Below are 7637 nucleotides of genomic sequence, written 5' to 3'. Positions count from 1 at the left end.
GGGATTCACCTTTGAACTTTAGACATATGATCAATCAAAACCCTAATAGAGATTAATACAAAAAAGGATGAGGTGAGAAAGTTAATTACTTGGGTAGTTGATCTGGAAGTTGAATAGATCGTGAGAGCCATCTGAAAGAGCGACGGAGTAGACCGAGAGAGTCGTCGCCCTCTCTATCGTTCCTCTGACACCGAAGACGACATAATACGGAGGAGTCGCCGTCAAGTTTCCGAGAGTCGTCGATCGTGGTGGGTTTCCACCGTTCCTCTGACGGCGAAGATGAGAGAAGACAAAGGCGACGCCGTAAGTAGACCGAGAGAGTCGTCGCCCTCTCCATTGTTCCTCTGACACCGAAGACGATAGAAGACGGAGGAGTCGCCGTCAAGTCTCCGAGAGTCGTCGATCGTGGTGGGTTTCCACCGTTTCTCTAACGGCGAAGATGAGAGAAGACAGAGGCGACGCCGGGACAACCGAGAGACTCGTCGATCATGGTGGGTTGGCATCGTTGATCTGACGGTGAAGAGGACAGAAGACGGTGGAGAGGTCGACAGCATCAACAGAGTCGTCGATCGCTTGCGGAGAAAACGAGAACAGAAGAGGAAACGACAGACAAAATGAGAGAAAACAAAAATGAAAAAAAAACAGAGGTTGTTTCAGTCTGACACGTGGAAGAAAACACCCTTTAAATTCGGTTTCCAAAATGCCTAATCAAGGATCAATTATTTCCTTTTCTTTTACTTTACATTTAATTAAATGAGCTTATTTCATTAAGGACCCCCTTAAGCACCAGCGATATTCATGGTCTAAGAAGCACTATGAAGGATCAAATCTGATAGTTGGAGATGAGTTTTCTGCTTCTTCTTCCTCAAACCCACCTGCGGAAAATGTCAGTGCTCATGGGCTCGAAGCAATTCCTCGGCTTTTATCTTGTTCGTATACTTGTGGTAGTCAAAGGCAGTGCTATTTTCTGTTTCTAAAAGATTTCGTCCGGTTTTAGCCTCGAGACCCGTGTCCAAAAGCAACCCTTTTCACCATACACTTCAGGTATGTGTTGAATGCTTTGCTTGAGTTCTCTATTCTGATAGATAGTTGCATGCAGTTGATTTAATTGCTGCTCTATAGTGGTCCCATTTGATGGATTCTCAACGTTTTCTGATTTGAAGAAGAAGAAGAAGCTGTTCAATCTTAGATTAGTGAATTATAAATTGGCTAGACATTGAATTGATGCCCAGAACGACAATACAGTGGCTTGATATGTTCCAAGGTACAACATTTATCTTCTGACTGTTAGAGTACTATGTGAATGTTGCCTTTTTAGAGTAACTAGTTAAAGGCTAAGTTTACACTCTTCTTAGGTACTCTATCTGAAATGGTATTGTTATGATCTGTTTTGTCATTAGAAACTAGCTGAAGTTGTTCTGAAGTAGTCAAGAGTTTAGATTAAAGAGGTCCACTCATAGATATTGATAACTCAGAGGAACTTGGTATTGAAACCAAAACATGTAATCGTAACTCAACGATCAAGCTCAAACTCAAGAACTCTTTATTGCTTTTAGAAAACCTCAAAAACTAAAAGCTCTCAACACACATTAAGCTCTACCACATCATGGTAGTTTCTTATATAGACTCTCATAGTTTTCTAAACTCATTAGGAAACACTTAACTAGATAACAACAAAATAAAACTTTTCTAATCCTAAGCTCATTAGGATAACAACAAGATAGCTTCAAGCTTAAGTTAGGTCAACATTCTCCCCCTTAAGCTTGATGTCTTCTTCTTTCACTTCTAGAACACCAATGAACTCTCTCATCTCCTTAAACTTACACCTTCCTAATGCTTTAGTTAAGATATCAGCCTTCTGCTCCTTACCAGCTACATGCTTCACGGTTACAAGCCCATCTTCTACACACTCTCTAATAAAATGAAACCGCTTGTGTATATGTTTGCTTCTACCATGAAAGACCGGATTCTTTGTTAAAGCAATCGCCGACTTATTGTTAATAAGTATCAATGCTTTGTTAGACTCATCAACGATTTCTCCTAGAAGCTCTTGAAGCCAAATAGCCTGCTTAGCCGCCTCCGTCGCCGCCATGAACTCAGCCTCACACGAAGACAAAGCCACAATCTCTTGCTTCATTGAACACCATGAAACTGGACATTCATTGAAATAGAAAATGAAACCAGTTGTGCTTCTTCCGTCATTAGGATCTACATTGTAGCTACTATCACTATATCCCACAAGTCCTTTCTCATGCTCTTTTTTGTAGAACAAACCAAGAGAACAACTACCTCGGACATACCTAAGAACTTGTTTCAGAGCCACTGCGTGTGATACCTTAGGACTATGCATATATCTACTCAAAACGCCTACACTGTAAGCAAGATCAGGGCGTGTATGAATCAAATACCTGAGGCACCCGATGCTCTTCCTAAACTCTGTTTCATTGACATCCTCTTCCTTCTCAGCCTTAGATAATTTTACACCGGAATCCATTGGAATTTGAACTGCATTGCATTCATTCATCCCTGCTTCCTCTAAGATCTTGGTTGCATATCGTTCTTGTTTCAACACAATTCCATACTCAGACTGAATCACCTCGATTCCTAGGTAGTTAGTAAGCTTACCAAGATCAGTCATCTCAAACTTTTCCACCATCTCTGCCTTAAACTCTCTTATGACCTCCACACTTGACCCTGTCACCAAGAGATCATCTACATACACGGCAACTAGCAGATGATGCCCATTCGTTCTCTTCTTGAACAGAGAAGGCTCCTTTGAACACTTACTGAAGTTTAACTCCTTAAGAATTGATTTCAACTTGATGTTCCAAGCTCTTGGAGCTTGCTTTAGTCCATAAAGAGCCTTATGTAACTTGTAAACCTTTTCTTCACTTCCCTTTATCTTGAAACCATCAGGTTGAGACACATAAACTTCTTTAACTAAATCTCCATGCAAGAACGCGGTTTTGACATCAAGATGATGAACTTCCCATCCATTGGATGCTGCTAAAGCAATGATAACTCGAACAGTCTCTAGTCTAGCAACGGGGGAAAATACTTCTTCATAATCAATACCATGACGCTGCACATAGCCCTTAGCTACAAGTCTTGCTTTGTACTTGCTTATACTCCCATCCGCATTGCGTTTTATCTTAAAAACCCACTTCAATCCAATAGCTTTACATCCAGCAGGAAGCTCAACAAGTGTCCAAGTCTTGTTCTTCTTTATAGATGTGATCTCATCTTCACATGCTTCTCTCCAAACCTTCTCAACTCTAGCCTCGTTCCAGTCCCAAGGCTCTTCATTGATGAGCAGCAAAATCCTCTCTGTCTCGAGTACTTCTATCTTGAGAACATAATCATCTAAATACCCCAGCCTTGTACTAGTTCTCGTTGATCTCCTCAGTATTGGAGTCTCAGAGTCCTCTGTTTCGCTATCATCTTCACAGTCACTCTCTTCTTCACCCTTATCACATATATTCTCTTCAGTCTCCGTTTCAGGTTTTATTTCTTCATTGTGAGCAGGAAACGTGAGCTCAAAAGTGACTTCAAACGAGTTTTTCCCAACTTTGTTCCAACTCCAAGCTTTGTTTTCATCAAAAACAACATCTCGGCTAACCACTACCTTATGACTTCTTGGATCATATAATCTATAAGCTTTTGAACCCGGTTCAACTCCAAGATGCACTAACTCTCTGGACCTATCATCAAGCTTCTTGAGATGTTGAGTATCATGCTTAGCATAACATGTACATCCAAAGACTCGAATGTGCCCCACATTCGGCTTCTTCTTCTTGAAACACTCATAAGGACACTGATCTTTTAGTGTTCTTGTAGCTATCCTATTAATCAAATAGGTTGAATGTCTCACGGCTTCACCCCATAAGTAGTGTGGTATCTTCATGTGTTTCATGATACTCCTCATCATCTCCATAAGCGTCCTGTTTCGTCTCTCAACTACTCCATTCTGTTGTGGAGAGTATGGCGCGGTCATATGGTGTTTGATTTCATGATTATCACAAAAACTCTGAAACTCTCGAGACATGAACTCTCCTCCTCTGTCTGTACGTAATGTTTGAATGGTGACTCTAGTTTCCTGCTCAACCAAACTCTTAAACACTTTGAAACGTTCAAAAACTTCACTCTTCTCTTTTAGCAAAATCGACCACATGTATCTTGAATGATCATCAATCAAAACAAATATGTATATGCTTCCTCCGGCTGTTGATGGTGAGATTGGTCCACAGAGATCACCATGTAGAAGTTCAAGAACGTGTTGAGCACGATAGGTTGTAGCTTTAGGAAACGAGCCTCTCGTTTTTTTTCCATAAGACAGGAAGCACACGTTTCTTTCTCTATACTCATCTTTGGCATTCCTGTAATGATCTACTTGCTTACCATTGCTTTTATAGAGTCCATACCAACATGTCCGAGTCTTGCGTGCCATAAAGTAGAATCACTAACCTTCTCAAGCTGGAGACACTTTGCTCCTTCAACCTCCATCACGACTTTGTAGAGTCTATTTTTTGACCTTACTAATTTGACTAACAAGTTTCCTTCCCGATCATGAAGTGTTAGATACTCATCTCTCATTCTGATATCACAACCAGATTCTGTTGCCTGACCAAGAGAGATTATGTTACTCTTTAACTCAGGTATATAGTACACATCAGCTAATGACTTCTGTTTCCCATCACCAGTAATGAAGAGAACCGATCCTTTTCCTTTGATATCTATCCTTGAGTCATCTCCAAAACGAAATTTCCCTGTAACAGACTCATCTATATTCTTGAAATAGTCTCGATTCCCTGTCATATGGTTGCTAGCTCCATTGTCTAGGTACCAAATATTGTCAGCTCCGGATTGTGTCTCACACTTGCTTGGCACTACCTTCTCTTCATTAAGGTAATTCAACTCATGCACCATCAGCTCCTCAGCTTCATGTGTGCTATCATTCTCTGTCTCATGCGTTTCTTGTAGTTTAAGCAAACGGTCGGGACAATCATAGACATAGTGTCCTGTTTTATCACAGCGATAACAGACAACTTTAGATGCATCCCTCCCTTGAGTCCAGTCACCTCCTTGTCTCCAGTTAGATCGACCACCATTATAACGTCCTCTTCCTCGTCCCCTATTGTTATAGCGACCGCCTTGACCTCTTCCTCTACCATAGCCTTCTTGTTGCCCTTGAGAGTCGGTATTAGTATACAAAAGTTTCCCTTGGTCATCTTGTTGATCTTCATCTTGAACTCTTTCTCCATAAGCTTTTAACCTCCCCACAATATCCTCAAAGCCTGTTGTGTTTAGGTTAAGGACTTGTTCAAGCGCAACTATGATATGAATGTATTTCTTCTTCGGCAAGCTACTTAGAAACTTCTTTACGAGTTTTGGTTCATCAAGAACCTCACCCAAAGCCGCAGACTTGGAAGATATTTCAGCAAGTTTACCAGAGAACTCATCTATGGTTTCCGTATCCTTCATCTTCAATCTATTAAACTCATCCATAAGTGTCTGTAGTCTTGCCTCTCGAACCCTATCTGCCCCTACATGCCTGGTTTTGATCGCATCCCAAACTTCTTTTGCGGTTTCTAGAGTACCGACTTGAAGAACTAAACTCTCAGGGATTGATTGGAACAAGAACGCTCGAGCCATATCACTTTTTTCTCTGTCGTCGCTGCCTGGATCAATTGATTCCCACACCTTATGCACTTTGAGCAAATGTTCATACGCATGCTCCAAACTGTGTAATTGGTGGTGGTGAGCATCAGACACTTGATCCCGGAGGAACCATTCTCCTTTGGTTTGTATGTAGCTATCGACAAATCCGTCATGTTAGTCTTCTCTTCTCAAAGTCCTTTTTGATTTCAATAGTTAAGCTCTGATACCAATTATTGAAACCAAAAGATGTAATTGTAACTCAACGATCAAGCTCAAACTCAAGAACTCTTTATTGCTTTCAGAAAACCTTAAAAACTAAAAGCTCTCAACACACATTAAGCTCTACCACATCATGATAGTTTCTTATATAGACTCTCATAGTTTCCTAAACTCATTAGGAAACACTTAACTAGATAACAACGAAATAAGACTTTTCTAATCCTAAGATCATTAGGATAACAACAAGATAGCTTCAAGCTTAAGTTACGTCAACACTTGGTTCAGTAATGAAAGGTTAACTGGTTTATTCTCAGACCTCTCCTATAACACCTGAGAAGCCTGAGAGGAGATCAAACAGACGGCCATGAGCTAGTTTGGTGAGTTGACAGACAGCTTAACACATTGGGACATAGGCGTATCGATGACATTTGTCTGCTAATTTTTTTATTCCTGGCGAGGCAAAAGATCTTTTTGTGAGATTCTTACTTACCTTTTGTAACAATTAACAGACTGTCTATGTGTGTGTAATGTGGGGATAGTTTCCTTGTTCTGTCTGGTGGGTCTGATGCAAAAAAAAAAAACGTGACTATAGATTTGGTTTTTGTACAGCTCGATCTGGTGATCTTTTGTGCTCTGTCTCTTTGTGTAGTTTGTTCTGTTTCTCTCTGTCTCTTGTCTGTCTCCTTTTGCTGCGGCTGATTTCGCGGGATGAATTAGCTGTAACTATTGACTTCTAACAACTTCTGTGTTAACAATTATGCAACTCTTTTTGCCAATTTAATTCAATCATTTCTACTAATTAGTTGCGGCGGTGCACTATAAATGTCATCTTATAATCATTGAAAGGTCATTAATATTAGATGAGATGCGAATATATTTTTCCGGGTCAAAGATATACTTGACCAAACTTATTGTCATCTTCTAATTATTAATATCTGTCTTTAATGTAAATACTAGATGTAAATACTAGGTGATTCCCCCTTGCATGGTTTATAATATTTTATTTACAAAATAAATACATTATAATAATTTATTTACATTATAATATTTTATCAGTATTTTGTTTTTAATTGTTAAATTATTCTGTTATTTATTTATAATCAACATGCATGATTTATTTTAAATAACATTATGTCATTTTAATTAGACGAATAATTTTGGATATATAATATCTTGACTGTTTGGTTATTATTTGGAAATATTAGATAACATTTACTTTTTAGATTCAACTAAGATAGTTTTTATACAGATTAAAATTTTGATTACTTTTGTTATTTTCATGTAGTTTGATTATTGTCTTAGATTTGTATATATTTTTTTAGTAAGATTATGTATAATTTAATATATGTTGTTTTGAGAATCAAATAGTAAAAATAAACTAAAGTGTTGATCGATTCAAAGTTACATAAATAAATATAACAATAATACTTAATTATAATAGTTGGTTAAAACATTTATAATATTATTTGAGAATTTCATATATATTTAGTAATATGTTGAGTCGTTCTATAATTTATATGTATAAAAATATTATTATAAATGATATTATTTTTTATTTAATGTTTGACTTTATATAAAAAATTTGGATTGGTCTAGTTACTCATTTTATGGATATATTGTGTTACATATATTCCGTCAAATTCAAGTATAACTATTTCTAATCTAATTCAACCAAATCATATTTCTTATATTCATTGCATTAGTTTGATTTTCATCTTAGATGTGTATATATATTAATGAATTGGCTAGTTGTAAATAGC

This window comes from Brassica oleracea, chromosome C7, assembly GCF_000695525.1.
Source record: "Brassica oleracea var. oleracea cultivar TO1000 chromosome C7, BOL, whole genome shotgun sequence".
Taxonomy (NCBI): Eukaryota; Viridiplantae; Streptophyta; class Magnoliopsida; order Brassicales; family Brassicaceae; genus Brassica; species Brassica oleracea.
Note: the sequence above shows the minus strand (reverse complement) of the source record.